Source organism: Coregonus clupeaformis, chromosome 33 (genome assembly GCF_020615455.1).
Source record: "Coregonus clupeaformis isolate EN_2021a chromosome 33, ASM2061545v1, whole genome shotgun sequence".
Taxonomy (NCBI): domain Eukaryota; kingdom Metazoa; phylum Chordata; class Actinopteri; order Salmoniformes; family Salmonidae; genus Coregonus; species Coregonus clupeaformis.
This window is the reverse complement of record NC_059224.1, coordinates 5,137,018-5,162,840: the sequence shown is the minus strand read 5'-3', so window position 1 is coordinate 5,162,840 and position 25,823 is coordinate 5,137,018. Positions and strand designations below refer to the sequence as shown.

At 45.3% G+C, this 25,823-nt stretch overlaps 1 protein-coding gene across 2 annotated transcripts in view; it reads left to right on the top strand.

Moving 5' to 3' along the window:
- The first annotated feature begins 1,848 nt into the window (after positions 1-1,848).
- LOC121548492 (alpha-(1,6)-fucosyltransferase) overlaps positions 1,849-25,823 on the top strand; it is a 179,533-nt gene continuing 155,558 nt past the window's right edge. For both annotated transcript variants that reach the window (XM_045210128.1, XM_045210127.1), the window contains exon 1: positions 1,849-2,189. The gene's annotated coding sequence lies outside the window, so the exon portion shown is untranslated. The remainder of the gene's footprint in view (positions 2,190-25,823) is intronic.

The following is a 25,823-nucleotide window of genomic DNA, read 5'->3' as shown; positions in this document are numbered from 1 at the left end:
ACTGTATATGTACTAGAAAAAAGGAGCGAGTGAGATGTCTAGCTTCCTCTTCTGTCTCGGGTACAGTATAATAAACCCCATTGCATCATGGTCTGTGAATGACTTTTCACCTCTCTGTATCTCTGACCTCTGTGACCTCAATGATCTAGGTTACTACAGACCATGTAGACACACCATTCCATTACAAATATGACCTGAGTAGCAATATTACACCGTCAAGTCTCCTAAGATTGCTTTGTTAGAGGAATCTTGAAATGGGAATAAATAAGAATAAAACGGAATGAAGGACAAAACAAATAAACGCTAAAGACCTGGCGAGGTATTTAGTAACATCAATAAGATGTAATCAAGTTAAAATAATTTACTTGTAGGCTAATGCAGATTCAGAGAAACAATGGAGAGATCTATTTTCTTTAAATTGCAATATATTCCCTATTATTTACAATTCAAAATGTTGTTTTGAAGTCAATATAACTTCACAGAATATCTAAAATAATTTTAGGGGAACCTTCCCCTGCTAAGTTTCTCGGCTTCTTACAGCACTAGTAAGAGGCTGATTCTGAGCCTATCGGTGTCCGCTGCCATGTGCAGTTGAATTTCGGAATCCCGATTATGTTGCTGTCTGCTTCAGTGGTGCTGAAACGCCGCTGTTAGCTTATTCGTTTACATTAGCGATACCACCGGACATTTTACACTCATGACACTTGAGACAAAGTAAGCCCGTTAGTTGTTTGGGTAATAACTGGGCTGTCTATCTCAAATGGGCCCTTGGAATCAGATGGTGTAGTATTGCCTTCTGGACACTGGGTGGCACTACTGTGTAAGTAAAGCCAGTGACAATCCTGACCATTGACTAAAGGATCAAAGTTGGCCCTCATTCCTTTATAGACGAAAGCTGTTTTAACATGAACGTAATCTCCACCATGTGTCTTGCGTGATTTTAGAATGTTGTGCCTAGAAAAATGCTCAGTCACAGCATTTCATCTTAAATGGTCTGTATTGAGTAATGCCATAGATAACAGGTTTTAGTCGTTTTAAGTCTGAGCCTAATTCGTCTAGACTTGTACCCTTAGTACAGGCCTAATACTTTTAGGTGCTGGGGGCAAGTGAGTGGATATGTAGCACTGGGGAGTTAAGTAGGGTGAAGTTACCCCTAGACGCTGATCCTGGGTCAGTTTTGCATTTTCCCCAATGGTAAAGGGTGTGGGGTCCTAGATCTGTACGGGAAACGTCACCCCGGAACCTGAGGAATAGCACTGCGCATGGTTACTGTACTGCTCTTGCCTTGAATCATTTTGTATTCACGTTGAAACTAAATTAAACTGGCAAAGTTGTAGGTTTTTATTATCTTAAACCCTCATTCATTATAGTGTTACTAACTCTGAACATTTGCTGATTCGACGCACATATATATCTGATTAGTAAACTGATTGCCCATATCAATAAAACGTAATTGATTGAGCTGACCCCACTCTATGAACTGTGATGGAGATGAGAGGGTAGACAGTGACTAGGCCAATGTCCATGCAAGGAGATGGCGGAGTATGAATATGTCCACGTTTTATGGCCGTGCTTTATAGCTGTGTGAAGTGAAAATAAATTGCAGTGACCCTGGCCAGCCTGGTAGCCGGGACTGTAAATGGATTAGTTCTTGCCAGCGCTTAAAACGATGACATGTGCAATGTCATAAAATGAAAAGTGGGCAAATTGACATTACGGCCTGCGGTGCCACGGAAGAGCCCATGCGTTTAGTGCACAGTGACCAAAAGTTCCATTGGCGCTTCCTCGCTCTAGGAGTGCTTATATAGGCTATGTGACCGCAATACCTCTCTCTCTCCCCGACGCTGATGCAGTGGCACTAGCTTTGCAGATTGTCAAACTGCGGGGCGAGTAGCCGCCGAGGGGACGTAAACCCAATAATCGGTGCCACAGGGCCAACTATCAGTGCGGCTCCAGTATAGAAATCTGACACGAGCATACATGCGCACTGCAGTCTATAGTCAACTCGAGTCTCCTCCGACCGAGCCACATGCAGCAGTACCTATCAAGACTTCAGCCTTCCCCAGTTCCTGTTTCCGCCGCAGCTTTTTCCACCCGATTTTGGACCAAAACATTGCCGCTGCATCAGACTCCAACTTCGTCAGGCCCCATCGCTCGGAGCCCGCGGAAGCCTGGTGTGTCAAGTGAAGGTACGTGATTTTTCTCTTCTGGCTGGCGGTCTCCGTGCATGGCGAAAACGTAGTGAGGTGAGCTCCGGGCTCGGTCCATATGATTCTAGTCCATCCTTACCTGGCCTGTTGACTGCGTCGCGGCTGTTCTTAAGATCATGGTGACAGAATAGCGGTCATGGTTCGAATGACTGGTCCCTATAATAACACCGCTCTGTCCGGGTGTGCTGTGTTAGGAGGTCCTGCTCCGAGTAGCCTAAGCACACAGTTGTTTCCGAACGATCTCTGTTCAAAAACATCTCATGCAAGGTGCACGAAAGAGAGTGCATGTCTAAAGCAGATTCCTACTTTAGGCTGCAATGTATCGTGGAAATAATATATTGAATTGAATAACAGGGCAGGGTAGCCTTTATCTGGCATGCACGTAATAAATTGTGAGGCATTTCAGATGTGAGAATTGTAACATTCGGAGACCTGCTGCTGATGTGATGTTGCTCATTAGCTGCAGATGTTCGCACTATTGTGATGTTGTCAGGGAAACTCTGAGCTGCACACCGATGAACGCACTGGTTTAGATGCGTAAGTACAACGTTAATTGCGCTCAGATCGGCTTCTGACCTCACCCCTGAAAACGTGAGGAAAATGTTATTGACACATGACATGGTCCTTTTTGTATGACGGCAACATTATGCTGAATGGACAAAGCCTGTTGTTGGAGGAGTGAATTTTGCTGATGCTGTAGCGCAATCATAATACTTACCCTAATTAACATCAGAAATGACATTGGATGCACATCTTCCGTGCACGCGCCACGCACAACTAGACAGACAGGGCACGGGTTCGTCGGGTTATTGGTTGATGACAGACATCGGATAGGCTAGCCTACCGTGCCAAGGGAAGACGCAACCTGGTCTCATAGCATTTCGTATTATTCTGTACATAAATCCGAGACTCAAAATTTACATTTACATTTTGGTCATTTAGCAGACACTCTTATCCAGAGCGACTTACAGTTAGTGAGTGCAAACATTTTTCATATTTAGTATGATATGTCACGTTTCGAATGGTATGTATTAATTTGTGGATGTCCATCATCCATTTTGAATGATATATTATGAATTACAAATTGCATGATGAATACAGATTTGCAAAATGTACAATATGTTACGAATATATGCTAAACGTACAATATGTTTACGAATTTGCAAAATGTATGATATGTTACGAATTTGCAAAATGTATGATATGTTACGATTTCCAATTTGTTGTGGCTAACGTTAGCTAGTTGACTAACACTAACGTTTGCTAGATGGCTAGGCGTTAGGTTTAAGGTTAGGGTTAAGATTAGGGGTTGGGTTAAAGGGTTAAGGTTAGGGTTAGGGGAAGAGTTAGCTAAAATGGTTAAGGTTAGGGTTAGCGTTAGCTCACATGCTAAGTATGTGCAAAGTAGCCCAAAGATAGTAAGTAGTTGAAAAGCTGAAAATGACCTCAAATGCTAATTTTGTCCTTGATGAGATTAGAACACGCAACCTTTGAGTTGCTAGACATTCGCATTATATGCCTACCCATCCACCCCAACCAACCACTCTTCCTTCCTTTTTTTGCCTTAATTAACATTCTGTCTTGTTTACCCATGCCAAATGTAACGTATCATACTATTTGAGTGTTCCGAATTTACATTTACTATATTATGTCAAGTCTATGAGACCAGGCTGGAAAAGGTGACTCTTCAACCCAACCAACCCTATGAGCACTATATGTTGAAAAGACCTCTTTCAACCAGTTTTAAAAGCAATTAAAAGGGATGCTGCCCATACATTTATAACAGTTACTCAACCAATTAAAAGGGATGCTGCCCATAACTTTGTGTGCATATAGGCCTGCCTGAACCATTTGTTAGCTTGACTATTTCAAACAAGAAACTTTGTAGCAACACTAAGCAGTTAAGACGATGAAATGGTCCCTCTGAGGAGAGGACAGCGAAACTCGACGCCTCTGCCGTCTGGACAACTAGCCTAATGCATCATTAATGTTTATCTAATACAGTGAAGCTTCGCAATTGGAAGCCAATTGATTGAGTAAGTAGCCGTAATACCTCCATGAATAAGTAAACAGACATATATTGTGGTGACAGATACCTTCATAATTATCAGTCCGTTATCCCTGGCACGCAGGCGGTGGCACCATATTGAGGCCTGTCTTGAGATAGGCCTAAGCAATAGGCCTATTATTGGGTTTCGATAGACAATGGCTGTTATTTTATCTCCGCAGCCTGGATAAACATTGGCTTTTGGTTTACAGGCCTACTGATGAAGTTGTAATATGAGTGTAGTCTAATACATGTTTTAATAAAGTGTTTAATAACACCATTATCAATTATGTACATTGCTGTTCTGTCTATATCATTTTGTAAAAACAAACCTATTATGACAGATTGGGGATCACCCTGTCTTAGTTATCTAAAGCTTCTATGTTTTAAGTCTGAAAGGTGTAATATCCTGTAGACCTGCAATCCCACTGACTCAGAACAGGGGTTTTACTTGCCTTAACCACATTTCCCCTACCATCTCTCTCCCTCTCTCTCTCTCTCTCTCTCTCTCTCTTCTCTCTCTCTCTCTCTCTCTCTCTCTCTCTCTCTCTCTCTCTCTCTCTCTCTCTCTCTCTCTCTCTCTCTCTCTCTCTCTCTCTCTCTCTCTCTCTCTCTCTCTCTCTCTCTCTCTCTCTCTCTCTCTCTCTCTCTCTCTCGCTCTCTTCCTTTTGGAAGATGGGGTGGCATGCGGTTAGATGGGGTGGCATGAGATTAGATGGGGTGGCATGAGGTTAGATTTGGTGGCATGAGGGTAGATTGGGTGGCATGAGGTTAGATGGGGTGGCATGAGGGTAGATTGGGTGGCATGAGGTTAGATGGGGTGGCATGAGGTTAGATGGGGTGGCATGAGATTAGATGGTGTGGCATGTGCTACGATGTGCTTTCAACAGTCCACAGTCACACAATCTGGATCAAATGACCAGGAACGATGAGCTTCGAGGCTCACAGTTGTTTTTGTCCTAACAGTTGGTTTTGTCCTAACAGTTGGTTTTGTCCTAACAGTTGGTTTTGTCCTAACAGTTGGTTTTGTCCTAACAGTTGGTTTTGTCCTAACAGTTGGTTTTGTCCTAACAGTTGGTTTTGTCCCTGTGCTTTACATTGCTTTCTGAGCCATCATGCATCAGTATATTTCTAGTTCAAAATCAGTAGATTTCTAGTTCAAACATCAGTATATTTCTAGTTCAAACATCAGTAGATTTCTAGTTCAAACATCAGTATATTTCTAGTTCAAACATCAGTAGATTTCTAGTTCAAACATCAGTATATTTCTAGTTCAAACATCAGTAGTTTTGTAGTTCAAACATCAGTAGATTTGTAGTTCAAACATCAGTAGATTTCTAGTTCAAACATTAGTAGATTTGTAGTTCAAACATCAGTAGATTTCTAGTTCAAACATCAGTAGATTTCTAGTTCAAACATCAGTAGATTTGTAGTTCAAACATCAGTAGATTTGTAGTTCAAACATCAGTATATTTCTAGTTCAAACATCAGTATATTTCTAGTTCAAACATCAGTAGATTTCTAGTTCAAACATCAGTATATTTCTAGTTCAAACATCAGTATATTTCTAGTTCAAACATCTGTATATTTCTAGTTCAAACATCAGTATATTTCTAGTTCAAACATCAGTAGATTTCTAGTTCAAAACATCAGTTAGATTGTTTCCTCCGTTTGTTTCTGAGCCTGTCTCCAAGCCATCCTGTTCTATGTAGAACAGAACTAAACTGGTACCTTGTTCTTAGCACACAAAGAGACTTTGTTCATTTCAAGTATCACAGTGCCGACTACACTACAGAAAAAAAGGTGCTATCTAGAACCTAAAAGGGTTATTTGGTTGTCCCCATAGGAGAACCCTTTGAAGAACCCTTTTTGGTTCCAGGTAGAACACTTCTGAGTTCCATGTAGAACCCTTTACACAGATGGTTCTACATGGAATGATAAAGGGTTCTCCTATGGGGACAGCCGAAGAACCCTTTTGGAACCCTTTTTTCTAAGGGTGTATGCCGTGTTTGACTCAATGTATATCGGCTTGATATAGGCTAAGTATACATCTGTTTTACATACCACTGTTTGCCCATATATTCTAGCCTAGATCCCTTTCTCAACACTGGAGGGATGACATGAGAGCTGAATAGAAAAAAAGCAGAAACAAACACTGTTTGATGGAGCATTCCCAGTTTACATGCCTCTTATTACACACATAAAGGCCCTGAGAGGGTGAGAGAGCATCGCTGGTAGCTTCAGTAATGCAGCCAGACAAGGAAGGATGTTAGCATTGTTTTTTCTCCCAGCTGTGTATTGCTTTCCAATTCCATTTATGCGATCAATAGAGCCAGGCTATAGACAACAGGATGTGCTGTTTTTCTGCTCTGACAAAAGGAAATTCTTTTAAAATAGAATCCTCTTTTGTGTGTCTGTCTGTGTGTGTGTGTGTGTGTGTGTGTGTGTGTCTGCGTGTGTGTGTGTGTGTGTGTGTGTGTGAGTGTGTGTGTGCCTTCGTGCTCACCTATGTGTGCACGTGTGAATCTAAGTGTGTGTGTAAGCGTGCTCACCTTAGTGGACGTGTTTAACTATTCTTGTGGGGACCAGAAGTCCAGAAGTCCCCACAAGAATAGTAAACAAACAAAAATATGACCAACTGGGGACATTTTGTTAGTCCCCACGTGGTCAAATGTTATTTGTAGGGGGTTAAGGTTAAAATTACGTTAGGGTTAGTTTTAGGGTTAGGGTTAGGAGCTAGGGATAGGTTAAGGTTTAGGGTTAAGGTTAGGTTTTTGGGTTAAGGTTAAAGGTTAGGGTTACGGTTAAGGTAAGGGCAAGAGTACGGGTTAGGGTTAGGTTTAGGGTTAGGGGTTAGGGAAAATAGGATTTTGAATGGGACTGAATTGTGTGTCCCCACAAGGTTAGCTGTACAAGACTGTCTGTGTGCGTGCGTGCGTGCGTGTGTGCGTCTGTGTGTTCGTGCGTATGTGTGCGTCCACACACTGATCTAGAGAGGGTCATGGAACAATCCCTGCATGTCCGGTAGTGGCATTTCACTGGCATTTTTTCTGTAAGGCTGGCATTTGGTGTCCATTCTCTCTCTGTCCCTTCACCTTCTGTCCCTGTCTTTTGAAGAAGGTGTCAAAGAGAGATGAGGAATGATGGAGGAGCATCATCAAGCCCCTCTGACCTTTGATGTGTGGCGGAAAATTCTTATGATGTCCAACTAGCTTTCAGACAGACGGGTTATAGCCTAGCTGACTCGCTCCCGGATGGATTGGATGGTGTGTGTTTGTGTGTGTGTGTGTGTGTGTGTGTGTTGTGCGTACATGCGTGCATGTGTGTGTGGTTTCTCTCAGGGTGTCATGGGAAAATCACTGTTATTACCACTACAGGTCAGAATCACTATGGAGACAAGGGAGAAAGCTCTGGGGAAAATATTTTGCATGTTGTAAGACAGACTGTCTGTCTGCCTGTTGAGTGCACGAACCAATCACACGGCTAGTCTAGGGGTGGTTTCCATGGTGAAATGTTGCGAGGGACTTGGGAACTCAGCTCAGCTCAGCTCGGGTTAAGTCTGATCCATGGTGATACATATGATATGTACCGCTCTCCAGCAGCTGAAGGAAAAATGCCCCCTGACAGGCCTGTCTGCCTGTCTAAATGTCTGTCTGCCTATCTGTCTGACTGCCTTTCCTTCTGTCTGTCTGTCTGCCTGTCTGCCTGTCTGACTGTCTGTCTGTCTGCCTGTCCGACTGCCTGTCTAAAAAAGGTGGATTTCTGAAGAGAGCTCAATTTTTCATGGTCATGTTGAAAAATAACCATATAAACAGCAGGCAGGCACGAAGGTGAAGAGATCCAGTGTGTTCTGTTTAGTAGCTCAATCTAGATCTGAGAAGGGTCTTAACCGCTCCTGCCTAGAGGGACTGGGTCTAAGCCTAGAGGGACTGGGTCTAAGCCTAGAGGGACTGGGCCTAAGCCTAGCGGGACTGGGTCTAAGCCTAGCGGGACTGGGTCTAAGCCTAGCGGGACTGGGTCTAAGCCTAGTGGGACTGGGTCTAAGCCTAGAGGGACTGGGTCTAAGCCTAGAGGGACTGGGCCTAAGCCTAGCGGGACTGGGTCTAAGCCTAGAGGGACTGGGTCTAAGCCGAGAGGGACTGGGTCTAAGCCGAGAGGGACTGGGTCTAAGCCGAGAGCGACTGGGTCTAAGCCGAGAGGGACTGGGTCTAAGCCGAGAGGGACTGGGTCTAAGCCGAGAGGGACTGGGTCTAAGCCGAGAGCGACTGGGTCTAAGCCGAGAGGGACTGGGTCTAAGCCGAGAGGGACTGGGTCTAAGCCGAGAGGGACTGGGTCTAAGCCGAGAGGGACTGGGTCTTAGCCGAGAGGGACTGGGTCTAAGCCGAGAGGGACTGGGTCTAAGCCGAGAGGGACTGGGTCTAAGCCGAGAGGGACTGGGTCTAAGCCGAGAGGGACTGGGTCTAAGCCGAGAGGGACTGGGTCTAAGCCGAGAGGGACTGGGTCTAAGCCGAGAGGGACTGGGTCTAAGCCGAGAGGGACTGGGTCTAAGCCGAGAGGGACTGGGTCTAAGCCGAGAGGGACTGGGTCTAAGCCGAGAGGGACTGGGTCTAAGCCGAGAGGGACTGGGTCTTAGCTTGGAGTGTGTCCTATCCCTGTGTTTGTTACTGTCACCGTGTTGACCAGTGATCCTGAACCCATTCCTTCCCTCAGTGCCTGCTGCTCCGCCTCTGTTTGTCCCTGCAGGGTTGCTGTTGTTGAGCTGTTGGTTAGCAAGGAGGAGAATCAGTGTGTGTGTGTGTGTGTGTGCTTTTGTGTGTGTGCTTTTGTGTGTGTGTGTGTGTGTGTGTGTGTGTGTGTGTGTGTGTGTGTGTGCATGCGTGCGTGTGTGCGTGTGTGCGTTTGCATGTGTGTTTGTTTTTCTGTGTGTGTCCGCATGCGTGTGTTTGTGTGACACGGTCCACTCTAAGGAGAACATCTAAATATAGACCCTGTGACACGGTCCACTCTAAGGAGAACATCCAGAAATATATCCTGTGCATGCACATGAGTGTTTGTTAGTATGTGTGTAAGGGAGAGGGGACTTGGCATCCCAGGTGATGCTTATTCCACAAGGAACTGATTACTCAAGGACATGCACAGTTAGTCGTAAACCTACACTGCTGAGGGAGTCATTGCAGGGCAGGCTAGCTGAGTATCCAGGACAAATACAGGCTCCCTAACCCTGTAGCTGAGTATCCAGGACAAACACAGGCTCCCTAACCCTGTAGCTGAGTATCCAGGACAAACACAGGCTCCTTATCCCTGTAGCTGAGTATCCAGGACAAACACAGGCTCCTTAACCCTGTAGCTGAGTATCCAGGACAAACACAGGCTCCTTATCCCTGTAGCTGAGTATCCAGGACAAACACAGGCTCCCTATCCCTGTAGCTGAGTATCCAGGACAAACACAGGCTCCTTATCCCTGTAGCTGAGTATCCAGGACAAACACAGGCTCCCTAACCCTGTAGCTGAGTATCCAGGACAAACACAGGCTCCCCAACCCCGTTTTAACACCCCCAATAGTGCTGTGCGATTAACAGAAATGTTGGGTATCTTTTGGTTTTTAAACAACTAATTGACCAACATCAGTTCAATTATTTGAATTCCATTTCGTTTGGTTTTTTTTCTATGAGCTCCATGTGCAGTTTCTGTAGAGATAAATGAGATGAAGCCTAAACTGTGCGATGTAGTAGGGAGTTGTAGTTTCCAAAAGGCCAATTTTATACATAGTTTAGCGCAGAAAACTTGGTAATTAACTACAAATACCATAATCCATTGCACGCTTGCTTAAACTTGTGCGGTGCAAACACAGAGAGAAGAGGGAACGGGTGATGGAGAGGGATAGAAAGCAGTTGCTTGAAAATACATGTGATTGATAGTTGTGATTGACATGTGATTGATAGTTGTCTAAGTGATTAATAGTTGGTATTCAGCATTTATAAAAGTACGCCTTATTTGCTTTGAAGAACTATTAAAATAGTGATTTTGTCAGAATAGTCATCAGCTCTATAGAGATGAAATAATAAAGTAATCAAATAAAACAAATATTATATTAAAGTAAAGTAATGTGAATAAATTATAATAACCCCATATAGCCCAGTGGTGGACAATAACATTTATAAAAACCCTAAAACAATCCTCCCTCCCTCCCTCCCTCCCTCCCTCCCTCCCTCCCTCCCTCCCTCCCTCCCTCCATGCCCCATCCAGGGCCAGGGAGAGATGGATGGATTGGGTAATTCAGCTGAAGGAGAGGCAGATGGATGGATAGGGTAATTCAGCTGAAGGAGAGGCAGATGGGTGGATAGGGTAATTCAGCTGAAGGAGAGGCAGATGGATGGATAGGGTAATTCAGCTGATGGAGAGGCAGATGGGTGGATAGGGTAATTCAGCTGAAGGAGAGGCAGATGGGTGGATAGGGTAATTCAGCTGAAGGAGAGGCAGATGGGTGGATAGGGTAATTCAGCTGAAGGAGAGGCAGATGGGTGGATAGGGTAATTCAGCTGAAGGAGAGGCAGATGGGTGGATAGGGTAATTCAGCTGAAGGAGAGGCAGATGGGTGGATAGGGTAATTCAGCTGAAGGAGAGGCAGATGGATGGATTGGGTAATTCAGCTGAAGGAGAGGCAGATGGGTGGATAGGGTAATTCAGCTGAAGGAGAGGCAGATGGATGGATTGGGTAATTCAGCTGAAGGAGAGGCAGATGGATGGATAGGGTAATTCAGCTGAAGGAGAGGCAGATGGATGGATAGGGTAATTCAGCTGATGGAGAGGCAGATGGGTGGATAGGGTAATTCAGCTGAAGGAGAGGCAGATGGGTGGATAGGGTAATTCAGCTGAAGGAGAGGCAGATGGGTGGATCGGGTAATTCAGCTGAAGGAGAGGCAGATGGGTGGATAGGGTAATTCAGCTGAAGGAGAGGCAGATGGGTGGATAGGGTAATTCAGCTGAAGGAGAGGCAGATGGGTGGATAGGGTAATTCAGCTGAAGGTGAGGCAGATGGGTGGATAGGGTAATTCAGCTGAAGGAGAGGCAGATGGGTGGATAGGGTAATTCAGCTGAAGGAGAGGCAGATGGGTGGATAGGGTAATTCAGCTGAAGGAGAGGCAGATGGGTGGATAGGGTAATTCAGCTGAAGGAGAGGCAGATGGATGGATAGGGTAATTCAGCTGAAGGAGAGGCAGATGGATGGATAGGGTAATTCAACTGAAGGAGAGGCAGATGGATGGATAGGGTAATTCAGCTGAAGGAGAGGCAGATGGATGGATAGGGTAATTCAGCTGAAGGAGAGGCAGATGGATGGATAGGGTAATTCAGCTGAAGGAGAGGCAGATGGATGGATAGGGTAATTCAGCTGAAGGAGAGGCAGATGGATGGATAGGGTAATTCAGCTGAAGGAGAGGCAGATGGATGGATAGGGTAATTCAGCTGAAGGAGAGGCAGATGGATGGGGAGGGATGAGGAGGAGGAGTAAAGACAGTAAATGGGACAGTTGTGATGCAGGACCCCAGCCCAATAAAGAAACACGCCTATATGCCTGGCCTTTACAATACTATATTGACAATGGCCCAAATCCACTCCTGCAAAACACACACACACACACACACACACAAGCATGCATGCACAAACACATGCATGCACACACACACACACGTTCCCCATACCCCACACACACTCTCTCTCGCAGGAAAACACAAGCGTGAAAGTATGAGCTAAGCTGACAGAATGAGTACGTTTCACACTTTTTGGGGCGGAGTGTACACGACAGGCCTTTCTCTCTGGGTGGGGTGAGATTCAGTGCTATGTGAAGTCCTATTACTTTCTCTCTGGGTGGGGTGAGATTCAGTGCTATGTGAAGTCCTATTACTTTCTCTCTGGGTGGGGTGAGATTCAGTGCTATGTGAAGTCCTATTACTTTCTCTCTGGGTGGGGTGAGATTCAGTGCTATGTGAAGTCCTATTACTTTCTCTCTGGGTGGGGTGAGATTCAGTGCTATGTGAAGTCCTATTACTTTCTCTCTGGGTGGGGTGAGATTCAGTGCTATGTGAAGTCCTATTACTTTCTCTCTGGGTGGGGTGAGATTCAGTGCTATGTGAAGTCCTATTACTTTCTCTCTGGGTGGGGTGAGATTCAGTGCTATGTGAAGTCCTATTACTTTCTCTCTGGGTGGGGTGAGATTCAGTGCTATGTGAAGTCCTATTACTTTCTCTCTGGGTGGGGTGAGATTCAGTGCTATGTGAAGTCCTATTACTTTCTCTCTGGGTGGGGTGAGATTCAGTGCTATGTGAAGTCCTATTACTTTCTCTCTGGGTGGGGTGAGATTCAGTGCTATGTGAAGTCCTATTACTTTCTCTCTGGGTGGGGTGAGATTCAGTGCTATGTGAAGTCCTATTACTTTCTCTCTGGGTGGGGTGAGATTCAGTGCTATGTGAAGTCCTATTACTTTCTCTCTGGGTGGGGTGAGATTCAGTGCTATGTGAAGTCCTATTACTTTCTCTCTGGGTGGGGTGAGATTCAGTGCTATGTGAAGTCCTGTTACTTTCTCTCTGGGTGGGGTGAGATTCAGTGCTATGTGAAGTCCTGTTACTTTCTCTCTGGGTGGGGTGAGATTCAGTGCTATGTGAAGTCCTATTACTTTCTCTCTGGGTGGGGTGAGATTCAGTGCTATGTGAAGTCCTATTACTTTCTCTCTGGGTGGGGTGAGATTCAGTGCTATGTGAAGTCCTATTACTTTCTCTCTGGGTGGGGTGAGATTCAGTGCTATGTGAAGTCCTGTTACTTTCTCTCTGGGTGGGGTGAGATTCAGTGCTATGTGAAGTCCTATTACTTTCTCTCTGGGTGGGGTGAGATTCAGTGCTATGTGAAGTCCTGTTACTTTCTCTCTGGGTGGGGTGAGATTCAGTGCTATGTGAAGTCCTATTACTTTCTCTCTGGGTGGGGTGAGATTCAGTGCTATGTGAAGTCCTATTACTTTCTCTCTGGGTGGGGTGAGATTCAGTGCTATGTGAAGTCCTATTACTTTCTCTCTGGGTGGGGTGAGATTCAGTGCTATGTGAAGTCCTATTACTTTCTCTCTGGGTGGGGTGAGATTCAGTGCTATGTGAAGTCCTGTTACTTTCTCTCTGGGTGGGGTGAGATTCAGTGCTATGTGAAGTCCTATTACTTTCTCTCTGGGTGGGGTGAGATTCAGTGCTATGTGAAGTCCTGTTACTTTCTCTCTGGGTGGGGTGAGATTCAGTGCTATGTGAAGTCCTATTACTTTCTCTCTGGGTGGGGTGAGATTCAGTGCTATGTGAAGTCCTATTACTTTCTCTCTGGGTGGGGTGAGATTCAGTGCTATGTGAAGTCCTGTTACTTTCTCTCTGGGTGGGGTGAGATTCAGTGCTATGTGAAGTCCTATTACTTTCTCTCTGGGTGGGGTGAGATTCAGTGCTATGTGAAGTCCTGTTACTTTCTCTCTGGGTGGGGTGAGATTCAGTGCTATGTGAAGTCCTATTACTTTCTCTCTGGGTGGGGTGAGATTCAGTGCTATGTGAAGTCCTATTACTTTCTCTCTGGGTGGGGTGAGATTCAGTGCTATGTGAAGTCCTGTTACTTTCTCTCTGGGTGGGGTGAGATTCAGTGCTATGTGAAGTCCTGTTACTTTCTCTCTGGGTGGGGTGAGATTCAGTGCTATGTGAAGTCCTATTACTTTCTCTCTGGGTGGGGTGAGATTCAGTGCTATGTGAAGTCCTGTTACTTTCTCTCTGGGTGGGGTGAGATTCAGTGCTATGTGAAGTCCTATTACTTTCTCTCTGGGTGGGGTGAGATTCAGTGCTATGTGAAGTCCTGTTACTTTCTCTCTGGGTGGGGTGAGATTCAGTGCTATGTGAAGTCCTATTACTTTCTCTCTGGGTGGGGTGAGATTCAGTGCTATGTGAAGTCCTGTTACTTTCTCTCTGGGTGGGGTGAGATTCAGTGCTATGTGAAGTCCTATTACTTTCTCTCTGGGTGGGGTGAGATTCAGTGCTATGTGAAGTCCTGTTACTTTCTCTCTGGGTGGGGTGAGATTCAGTGCTATGTGAAGTCCTATTACTTTCTCTCTGGGTGGGGTGAGATTCAGTGCTATGTGAAGTCCTATTACTTTCTCTCTGGGTGGGGTGAGATTCAGTGCTATGTGAAGTCCTATTACTTTCTCTCTGGGTGGGGTGAGATTCAGTGCTATGTGAAGTCCTATTACTTTCTCTCTGGGTGGGGTGAGATTCAGTGCTATGTGAAGTCCTGTTACTTTCTCTCTGGGTGGGGTGAGATTCAGTGCTATGTGAAGTCCTGTTACTTTCTCTCTGGGTGGGGTGAGATTCAGTGCTATGTGAAGTCCTGTTACTTTCTCTCTGGGTGGGGTGAGATTCAGTGCTATGTGAAGTCCTGTTACTTTCTCTCTGGGTGGGGTGAGATTCAGTGCTATGTGAAGTCCTGTTACTTTCTCTCTGGGTGGGGTGAGATTCAGTGCTATGTGAAGTCCTGTTACTTTCTCTCTGGGTGGGGTGAGATTCAGTGCTATGTGAAGTCCTATTACTTTCTCTCTGGGTGGGGTGAGATTCAGTGCTATGTGAAGTCCTATTACTTTCTCTCTGGGTGGGGTGAGATTCAGTGCTATGTGAAGTCCTATTACTTTCTCTCTGGGTGGGGTGAGATTCAGTGCTATGTGAAGTCCTATTACTTTCTCTCTGGGTGGGGTGAGATTCAGTGCTATGTGAAGTCCTATTACTTTCTCTCTGGGTGGGGTGAGATTCAGTGCTATGTGAAGTCCTATTACTTTCTCTCTGGGTGGGGTGAGATTCAGTGCTATGTGAAGTCCTGTTACTTTCTCTCTGGGTGGGGTGAGATTCAGTGCTATGTGAAGTCCTGTTACTTTCTCTCTGGGTGGGGTGAGATTCAGTGCTATGTGAAGTCCTGTTACTTTCTCTCTGGGTGGGGTGAGATTCAGTGCTATGTGAAGTCCTGTTACTTTCTCTCTGGGTGGGGTGAGATTCAGTGCTATGTGAAGTCCTGTTACTTTCTCTCTGGGTGGGGTGAGATTCAGTGCTATGTGAAGTCCTGTTACTTTCTCTCTGGGTGGGGTGAGATTCAGTGCTATGTGAAGTCCTGTTACTTTCTCTCTGGGTGGGGTGAGATTCAGTGCTATGTGAAGTCCTGTTACTTTCTCTCTGGGTGGGGTGAGATTCAGTGCTATGTGAAGTCCTATTACTTTCTCTCTGGGTGGGGTGAGATTCAGTGCTATGTGAAGTCCTATTACTTTCTCTCTGGGTGGGGTGAGATTCAGTGCTATGTGAAGTCCTATTACTTTCTCTCTGGGTGGGGTGAGATTCAGTGCTATGTGAAGTCCTGTTACTTTCTCTCTGGGTGGGGTGAGATTCAGTGCTATGTGAAGTCCTGTTACTTTCTCTCTGGGTGGGGTGAGATTCAGTGCTATGTGAAGTCCTGTTACTTTCTCTCTGGGTGGGGTGAGATTCAGTGCTATGTGAAGTCCTGTTACTTTCTCTCTGGGTGGGGTGAGATTCAGTGCTATGTGAAGTCCTGTTACTTTCTCTCTGGGTGGGGTGAGATTCAGTGCTATGTGAAGTCCTGTTACTTTCTCTCTGGGTGGGGTGAGATTCAGTGCTATGTGAAGTCCTGTTACTTTCTCTCTGGGTGGGGTGAGATTCAGTGCTATGTGAAGTCCTGTTACTTTCTCTCTGGGTGGGGTGAGATTCAGTGCTATGTGAAGTCCTATTACTTTCTCTCTGGGTGGGGTGAGATTCAGTGCTATGTGAAGTCCTGTTACTTTCTCTCTGGGTGGGGTGAGATTCAGTGCTATGTGAAGTCCTGTTACTTTCTCTCTGGGTGGGGTGAGATTCAGTGCTATGTGAAGTCCTGTTACTTTCTCTCTGGGTGGGGTGAGATTCAGTGCTATGTGAAGTCCTGTTACTTTCTCTCTGGGTGGGGTGAGATTCAGTGCTATGTGAAGTCCTGTTACTTTCTCTCTGGGTGGGGTGAGATTCAGTGCTATGTGAAGTCCTATTACTTTCTCTCTGGGTGGGGTGAGATTCAGTGCTATGTGAAGTCCTGTTACTTTCTCTCTGGGTGGGGTGAGATTCAGTGCTATGTGAAGTCCTGTTACTTTCTCTCTGGGTGGGGTGAGATTCAGTGCTATGTGAAGTCCTATTACTTTCTCTCTGGGTGGGGTGAGATTCAGTGCTATGTGAAGTCCTGTTACTTTCTCTCTGGGTGGGGTGAGATTCAGTGCTATGTGAAGTCCTATTACTTTCTCTCTGGGTGGGGTGAGATTCAGTGCTATGTGAAGTCCTGTTACTTTCTCTCTGGGTGGGGTGAGATTCAGTGCTATGTGAAGTCCTATTACTTTCTCTCTGGGTGGGGTGAGATTCAGTGCTATGTGAAGTCCTGTTACTTTCTCTCTGGGTGGGGTGAGATTCAGTGCTATGTGAAGTCCTATTACTTTCTCTCTGGGTGGGGTGAGATTCAGTGCTATGTGAAGTCCTGTTACTTTCTCTCTGGGTGGGGTGAGATTCAGTGCTATGTGAAGTCCTATTACTTTCTCTCTGGGTGGGGTGAGATTCAGTGCTATGTGAAGTCCTATTACTTTCTCTCTGGGTGGGGTGAGATTCAGTGCTATGTGAAGTCCTGTTACTTTCTCAGCAGCTCATGAGCGCTGTGTCCCAAATGGCACTCTATTTCCTACTGTATGTAGTGCACTACTTTTCACCAGCGCCCATAAGGTTCTGTTCAAAAGAAGTGCACTATATAGGGAATACATTTTGGGATGCAGACCTAGTCTATGTCCTCCTGAGGGCACATAAATGCCTCATGAAAGATCTCCATTGAAACACCTGATCTAGGGGATGGTAATGGGTATTCGTTGACACAGGGTGCGTCCCAAATCACATCCTATTCTCTATATAGTGCAATACCTTTTTTACTAGGGCCCTAAAAGTAGTGGAATATACAAGGAATAGGGTGTCATTTGGGACTCAAGCGTGATGTTCCCAGATTCAGGGCACAGTCATGGGCATATGTTGACACAGTGATACCAGATACAGGACATGAATATGGGCATCCTAGTGGCTGTGGACGCCATACTGGGACATCCAGGGTTCAGGCATGGTCCCCAGGGATAGAGCTGAACTCTGATGAAAGAGAGCCTTTATCTCTATCTGGCAGGGTTGATTAGGTCATCGTGGTGCCAGCCATCCAGCCATGCGTCCTAGGGGCTGAGGGCTTTGTGTGCTGGGTGTAAAGGCTCTCTCTCTCTTGTGTGTGTGTGTGTGTGTGTGTGTGTGTGTGTGTGTGTGTGTGTGTGTGTGTGTGTGAGTTCAATGCATTTACTTTCTGTGTGTGTTGGTAAGTGTGTGTGTGTACTGTCTGTGTGTTAATGTGTGTGAGTGATAGTTAGCGAAGCAGGGTACCTAGAAGAGAGGATTTGGAGGGATCCAGTGGGTCTGATTGTATTTCACCTGTCCCACACACACACACACATACATACACACACATACAGTGGGGAAGAAAAGTATTTAGTCAGCCACCAATTGTGCAAGTTCTCCCACTTGAAAAGATGAGAGAGGCCTGTAATTTTCATCATAGGTACACATCAACTATGACAGACAAATAGAGAATTTTTTTCCCAGAAAATCACATTGTAGGATTTTTTATGAATTTATTTGCAAATTATGGTGGAAAATAAGTATTTGGTCACCTACAAACAAGCAAGATTTCTGGCTCTCACAGACCTGTAACTTCTTCTTTAAGAGGCTCCTCTGTCCTCCACTCGTATTACCTGTATTAATGGCACCTTTTTGAACTTGTTATCAGTATTAAAGACACCTGTCCACAACCTCAAACAGTCACACTCCAAACTCCACTATGGCCAAGACCAAAGAGCTGTCAAAGGACACCAGAAACAAAATTGTAGACCTGCACCAGGCTGGGAAGACTGAATCTGCAATAGGTAAGCAGCTTGGTTTGAAGAAATCAACTGTGGGAGCAATTATTAGGAAATGGAAGACATACAAGACCACTGATAATCTCCCTCGATCTGGGGCTCCACGCAAGATCTCACCCCGTGGGGTCAAAATGATCACAAGAATGGTGAGCAAAAATCCCAGAACCACACGGGGGGACCTAGTGAATGACCTGCAGAGAGCTGGGACCAAAGTAACAAAGCCTACCATCAGTAACACACTACGCCGCCAGGGACTCAAATCCTGCAGTGCCAGACGTGTCCCCCTGCTTAAGCCAGTACATGTCCAGGCCCGTCTGAAGTCTGCTAGAGTGCATTTGGATGATCCAGAAGAGGATTGGGAGAATGTCATATGGTCAGATGAAACCAAAATAGAACTTTTTGGTAAAAACTCAACTCGTCGTGTTTGGAGGACAAAGAAATCTGAGTTGCATCCAAAGAACACCATACTTACTGTGAAGCATGGGGGTGGAAACATCATGCTTTGGGGCTGTTTTTCTGCAAAGGGACCAGGACGACTGATCCGTGTAAAGGAAAGAATGAATGGGTCCATGTATCGTGAGATTTTGAGTGAAAACCTCCTTCCATCAGCAAGGGCATTGAAGATGAAACGTGGCTGGGTCTTTCAGCATGACAATGATCCCAAACACACCGCCCGGGCAACGAAGGAGTGGCTTCGTAAGAAGCATTTCAAGGTCCTGTAGTGGCCTAGCCAGTCTCCAGATCTCAACCCCATAGAAAATCTTTGGAGGGAGTTGAAAGTCTGTGTTGCCCAGCGACAGCCCCAAAACAACACTGCTCTAGAGGAGATCTGCATGGAGGAATGGGCCAAAATACCAGCAACAGTGTGTGAAAACCTTGTGAAGACTTACAGAAAACGTTTGACCTGTGTCATTGCCAACAAAGGGTATATAACAAAGTATTGAGAAACTTTTGTTATTGACCAAATACTTATTTTCCACCATAATTTGCAAATAAATTCATAAAAAATCCTACAATTTGATTTTCTGGATTTTTTTTTCTCATTTTGTCTGTCATAGTTGACGTGTACCTATGATGAAAATTACAGGCCTCTCTCATCTTTTTAAGTGGGAGAACTTGCACAATTGGTGGCTGACTAAATACTTTTTTCCCCCACTGTATATACAGAGACACATACACACACACACAAACAGAGACACACACACACACATACACACATACACACATATGTACAGAGACACACACATACACAGCAGAACATATACGGTATTAGTTAACTGCCCTATGCCCTACCCTGCACCGCCACCTCCAACTCTGACCAGTAGTAGCTCCTCAATCCTGAAGGACAGATAAGGACAGACCCAGAGGCACTGCAGACCACTGCTAGTAGTGATTTTTTATTTTTCTGGCAGCAATCAGACATATCTCCAGCTCACCCAGCCGTATCTGGGGAGGAGAAGGGCAGGGAGTTGGCCCATATATGTCCAAGCAGCCCCTTGAGCCAGGACACACTGAGATAGAGGGAGAGTGATATGAGGGAGAGTGATATGAGAGAGAGAGAGAGAGAGAGAGAGAGAGAGAGAGAGAGAGAGAGAGAGAGAGAGACATTTCGAGGCATGCTGGGAAGTACTACTCTTTGAAACATTTCATGCTTCATGGTCCCAGGAAAGGTAAAAACACACAGCTCTCTCTCTTGTTTTCTCTTTCGTTCTCTCGCTTTCTGGCAAACTGAGTTTGTTTGTTTCCCTTGCCTTTGATCTGTTAGCAATGCGAGCCAACTGAGGCTAAGGCACCCTCAACCTACTGCTCCCTAGACGTCCTCTCCTCTGTCTCGTCACAGGCATGGCCATCTGTTAGCAATGCGAGCCAACTGAGGGTGCCGAGTGGCGCTGTGGTCTACCCTGGACGACGCTGTGCCACTAGAGATCCCGGTTCGAATCCAGGCTCTGTCGTAGCCGGCCGCGACCGGGAGACCCATGGGGCGGCGCACAATTGGCCCAGGGTAGGGGAGGGAATGGCCGGCAGGGATGTAGCTCAGTTGGTAGAGCATGGCGTTTGCAACGCCAGGGTTGTGGGTTCGATTCCCACGGGGGGCCAGTATGATTTTTTAATAATAATGTATGCACTCACTAACTGTAAGTCGCTCTGGATAAGAGTGTCTGCTAAATGTTAAAAATTTAAAAATTTAAAACTGAGGCTAAGGCACCCTCAACCTACTGCTCCCTAGATGTCGTCTCCTCATGGCCATGGTTGAGAAAACAAGAGAGAGAGCTGTGTGTTTTTACCTTTCTTGGGACCATGAAGCCTGAAATGTTTCAAAGAGTAGTACTTCCCAGCATGCCTCCAAATGCTCTCTCTAACTCTCTCTCTCTCTCTCTCTCTCTCTCTCTCTCTCTCTCTCTCTCTCTCTCTCTCTCTCTTCTCTCTCTCTCTCTCTCTCTTCAATCAGAGCATCCCATACTACTCTGGCCCTCCAATAGTATCCTAGGTCCTAGTCATACTGATCTGGGACACTACTCCTCGTATCCATAACTCCTCTCAACTGATCTGGAACACTACTCCTCGTATCCATAACTCCTCTCAACTGATCTGGAACACTACTCCTCGTATCCATAACTCCTCTCAACTGATCTGGAACACTACTCCTCGTATCCATAACTCCTCTCAACTGATCTGGGACACTACTCCTCGTATCCATAACTCCTCTCAACTGATCTGGGACACTACTCCTCGTATCCATAACTCCTCTCAACTGATCTGGAACACTACTCCTCGTATCCATAACTCCTCTCAACTGATCTGGAACACTACTCATCGTATCCATAACTCCTCTCAACTGATCTGGAACACTACTCCTCGTATCCATAACTCCTCTCAACTGATCTGGGACACTACTCCTCGTATCCATAACTCCTCTCAACTGATCTGGGACACTACTCCTCGTATCCATAACTCCTCTCAACTGATCTGGGACACTACTCCTCGTATCCATAACTCCTCTCAACTGATCTGGGACACTACTCCTCGTATCCATAACTCCTCTCAACTGATCTGGAACACTACTCCTCGTATCCATAACTCCTCTCAACTGATCTGGAACACTACTCCTCGTATCCATAACTCCTCTCAACTGATCTGGAACACTACTCCTCGTATCCATAACTCCTCTCAACTGATCTGGGACACTACTCCTCGTATCCATAACTCCTCTCAACTGATCTGGAACACTACTCCTCGTATCCATAACTCCTCTCAACTGATCTGGAACACTACTCCTCATATCCATAACTCCTCTCAACTGATCTGGAACACTACTCCTCGTATCCATAACTCCTCTCAACTGATCTGGAACACTACTCCCTCGTATCCATAACTCCTCTCAACTGATCTGGAACACTACTCCTCGTATCCATAACTCCTCTCAACTGATCTGGGACACTACTCCTCGTATCCATAACTCCTCTCAACTGATCTGGAACACTACTCCTCGTATCCATAACTCCTCTCAACTGATCTGGAACACTACTCATCGTATCCATAACTCCTCTCAACTGATCTGGAACACTACTCCTCGTATCCATAACTCCTCTCAACTGATCTGGGACACTACTCCTCGTATCCATAACTCCTCTCAACTGATCTGGAACACTACTCCTCGTATCCATAACTCCTCTCAACTGATCTGGAACACTACTCCTCATATCCATAACTCCTCTCAACTGATCTGGAACACTACTCCTCGTATCCATAACTCCTCTCAACTGATCTGGAACACTACTCCTCGTATCCATAACTCCTCTCAACTGATCTGGAACACTACTCCTCGTATCCATAACTCCTGTCAACTGATCTGGAACACTACTCCTCATATCCATAACTCCTCTCAACTGATCTGGGACACTACTCCTCGTATCCATAACTCCTCTCAACTGCCTCCAGCAGCAACAGCAGTAGTAGCAGCCTGTCTTACTCTCCCTTCATCCACACCTCTCCCAGTGGTTGTCAGAGTGGCAGGACTGGCATCCACCTATGGCTAGCCTCTGGTATTACCCAGCATGAGACCTACTCTGTCTGGCTGCCGGCTCCGCGTCCACCACCACCACCAAGCCCCGTAGGCTTACATCAAGCCCAGATGTATGGCAGGGATGGCAGGAGGGTGGCTCATCCTGATCACCACTCTCCATGTTGGCATGATTCCCCCACTGTGTCCAGGCAATGCCCAGACTAAGGAGGGCAACTGGCGCTATCAACTGGCGCTATCTCCTCAGGCTCAGTCAGTGGTCTTTTGGGCCAATGAGAGTGGCAGTTAAGACCATCCCAGTCCAGTCAGGAGGTAACAGGCCTTAATTGGACTGGATCAGATGACAGGACAGGACAGCATCAGCCAGTCAGGAAGTAACAGGCCCTATTTGGACTGGTTGAGACGACAGGACAGGACAACACCAGCCAGTCAGGAAGTAACAGGCCCTCATAGGACTGGTTGAGACGACAGGACAGGACAACACCAGCCAGTCAGGAAGTAACAGGCCCTCATAGGACTGGTTGAGACGACAGGACAGGACAGCACCAGCCAGTCAGGAGGTAACAGGCCCTAATCGGACTAGATCAGATAACAGGACAGCACCAGGGCCATTAGAGACGCTGAGAGGGCCCTGTCAGACCTTGAGTGGGAGGAGAGAGAGCTAGACGGGAGAAGGAGAAAGAGAGAGACCATGCTCTATAAAGTTCCCTCAGGAAACAAAAGGAATAGAACAAGCGGTGGTGGACGGGATGGAAGTTGAAGGATGATTGTGGTGTGTGTGTGTTCGGGGGGTGTTCTGTCCGTGTTGGTTCCTCTATGCTGTTGTGTTGCCTGTGGGAGGCGGACAGCCATAAGACTAGAGGACGCATCTTTATGGAACGCCATGCCGGGAAAGAAGCTTCGCATTTCTGAAAATATATCCAGCAACAAAGAACCAGTGTGACAGTCAACAGCCGGCTACACGTAAAAAGGCCTCTTCAATTGTTTTATTTAATGGGTTTTCTTTACTTTGATTTCGGTGATGAAAGCAACTGTACAGTGGCCGAGACATCACCAAAGAAGAGGCCTAACCCACCACAAAGAAGTCCAAACATTTTGAAGAGGTTTTTGACTCCCTGGGCTTTGATTTATGGTGTAAATGGAGGATTAATTTGGATTAAATCAATGATTTTGTCCTCCTTCCCCCCAAAATTGATGTTTAATTCAAAATGTGTAATTATGTATGCCACCCTGAACTGTCATATTTATAGAATAAGATAGATTCAAGCATCCACCTTGTGAGAGGTTTTGATAAGCTAAGTACCGCTATCATTACCGCTGCACATTTATTATGGATTCCCATTAGTTCCTGCCAAGCCAGCAGCTACTCTTCCTGGGGTTCAAACCCATTAAGGCACTTACATCACACATAAAACAAAAGATAAAACAATACATCATATAACAATATTACACCACTACATATCTACAATACAACATGTATAATACCACCATACAACAATATTACAATATACGTGTGTGTAGAGTGTGTGTGCTTGCGTGTGTGTGCATATGCGTGTGTCTGTACCTGTGTGTGTGTCTCTTCACAGTACCCGCTGTTCCATAAAGTATATTTGAACCTTTTTTTTTCAATCTGATTATTCTGCTTGCATCAGTTACCTGTTGTGGATTAGAGTTCCATGTAGTCATGGCTCTATGTAGTACTGTGCGCCTCCCGTAGTCTGTTCTGGACTTGGGGATTGTGAAAAGACATCTGGTGGCATGTCTTGTGGGGTATGCATTGGTGCGCATTCAGCTTGTCAACACTTCTTACAAAAACAAGTAGTGATGAAGTCAATCTCTCCTCTGCTTTGAGCCATGAGAGATTGACATGCATATTATTAATGTTAGCTCTCTGTGTACATTTAAGGGCCAGCCATGCTGCCCTGTTCTGAGCAAGTTGTACTTTTCCTAAGTCCCTCTTTGTGTTGAGACATCCACATACATAGACACACTGGCTTTACTCATAGCCAGTGGCATGTCATTTGTAAAGATTGAAAAAAGTAAGGGGCCTAAACAGCTGCCCTGGGGAATTCCTGATTATACCTGTTTATTTTGGAGATGCTTCTATTAAATAACACCCTCTGTGTTCTGTTAGACAGGTAACTATTTATCCACAATATAGCAAGGAGTGTAAAGCCATAACACATACATTTTTCCAGCAGCAGACTATGATGGATAATGTCAAAAACCATGCTGAAGTCTAACAAAACAGCCCCCACAATATTTGTATCATCAATTTCTCTCAGCCAATCATCAGTCATTTGTGTGACTGCTGTGCTTGTTGAATGTCCTTCCCTATAAGCGTGCTGAAAGGCTGTTGTCAATTTGTTTACTGTAAAATAGCATTGTATCTGGTCAAACACAATTTTTTCCAAAAGTTTACTAAGGGTTGGTAACAGACTGATTGCTTGGCTATTTGAGCCAGTAAAGGGGGCTTTACTATTCTTGGGTAGCGGAATGACTTTTGATTCCCTCCAGGCCTGAGGGCACACACTTCTTGGTAGGCTTAGATTGCAGATATGGCAAATAGCAATATCGTCCGCTATTATCCTCAGTAATTTTACATCCAAGTTGTCAGACAACGGGGGCTTGTCATTGTTGATAGACAACAATCATTTTTTCACCTCTTCCACACTCAATTTACAGATTTCAAAATGACAATGCTTGTCTTTCATCATTTGGTCAGTTATACATGGATGTGTAGTGTCGGCGTTTGTTGCTGCCATGTCATGCCTAAATTCGCTAATCTTGCCGATTTAAAAAATCATTAAAGTAGTTGGCAAATTCAGTTGGTTTTATGATGGATGAGCCATCTGATTCATTAAATGATGGAGCTGAGTTTGCCTTTTTGACCAAAATGTCATTTTAAGGCGCTCCAAAGCGTTTTACTCTTTATATCATTTATCTTTGTTTCATAGTGTAGTTTCTTCTTCATTTTATTCTGTTTAGTCAAATTATTTCTCAATTTGCAGTATGTTTGCCAATCGCTTGTGCAGCCAGACTTATTTGCCATTCCTTTTGCCTCATCCCTCTCAACCATACAATTTTTTTATTCCTCATCAATCCAAGGGGATATACAGTCATTTTCTTAATGGGTGCATGCTTATTAGTAACTGGAATAAGCAATTTCATAAATGTGTGAAGTGCAGCGTCTGGTTGCTCCTCATTACACACAGACCAGCAAATATTCTTTACATCATCAACATAAAACATTTCTTGAGTGGGCAGCTTGATGAAAGCCAGTCAATATTGAAATCACCAAGAAAAATACCTCTCTGTTGATATCACATACATTATCAAGCATTTTACACATATTATCCAGATACTGACTTGGTGGTCTATAGCAGATTCCCTCAAGAATGGGCTTTAGGTGAGGCAGATGAACCTGTAGCCATATTACTTCAACAGTATTTAACATGAGATCCTCTCTAAGCTTGACAGGAATGTGGTTCTGAATATATACTGCAACACTGCCCCCATTGGCATTTCTGTCTT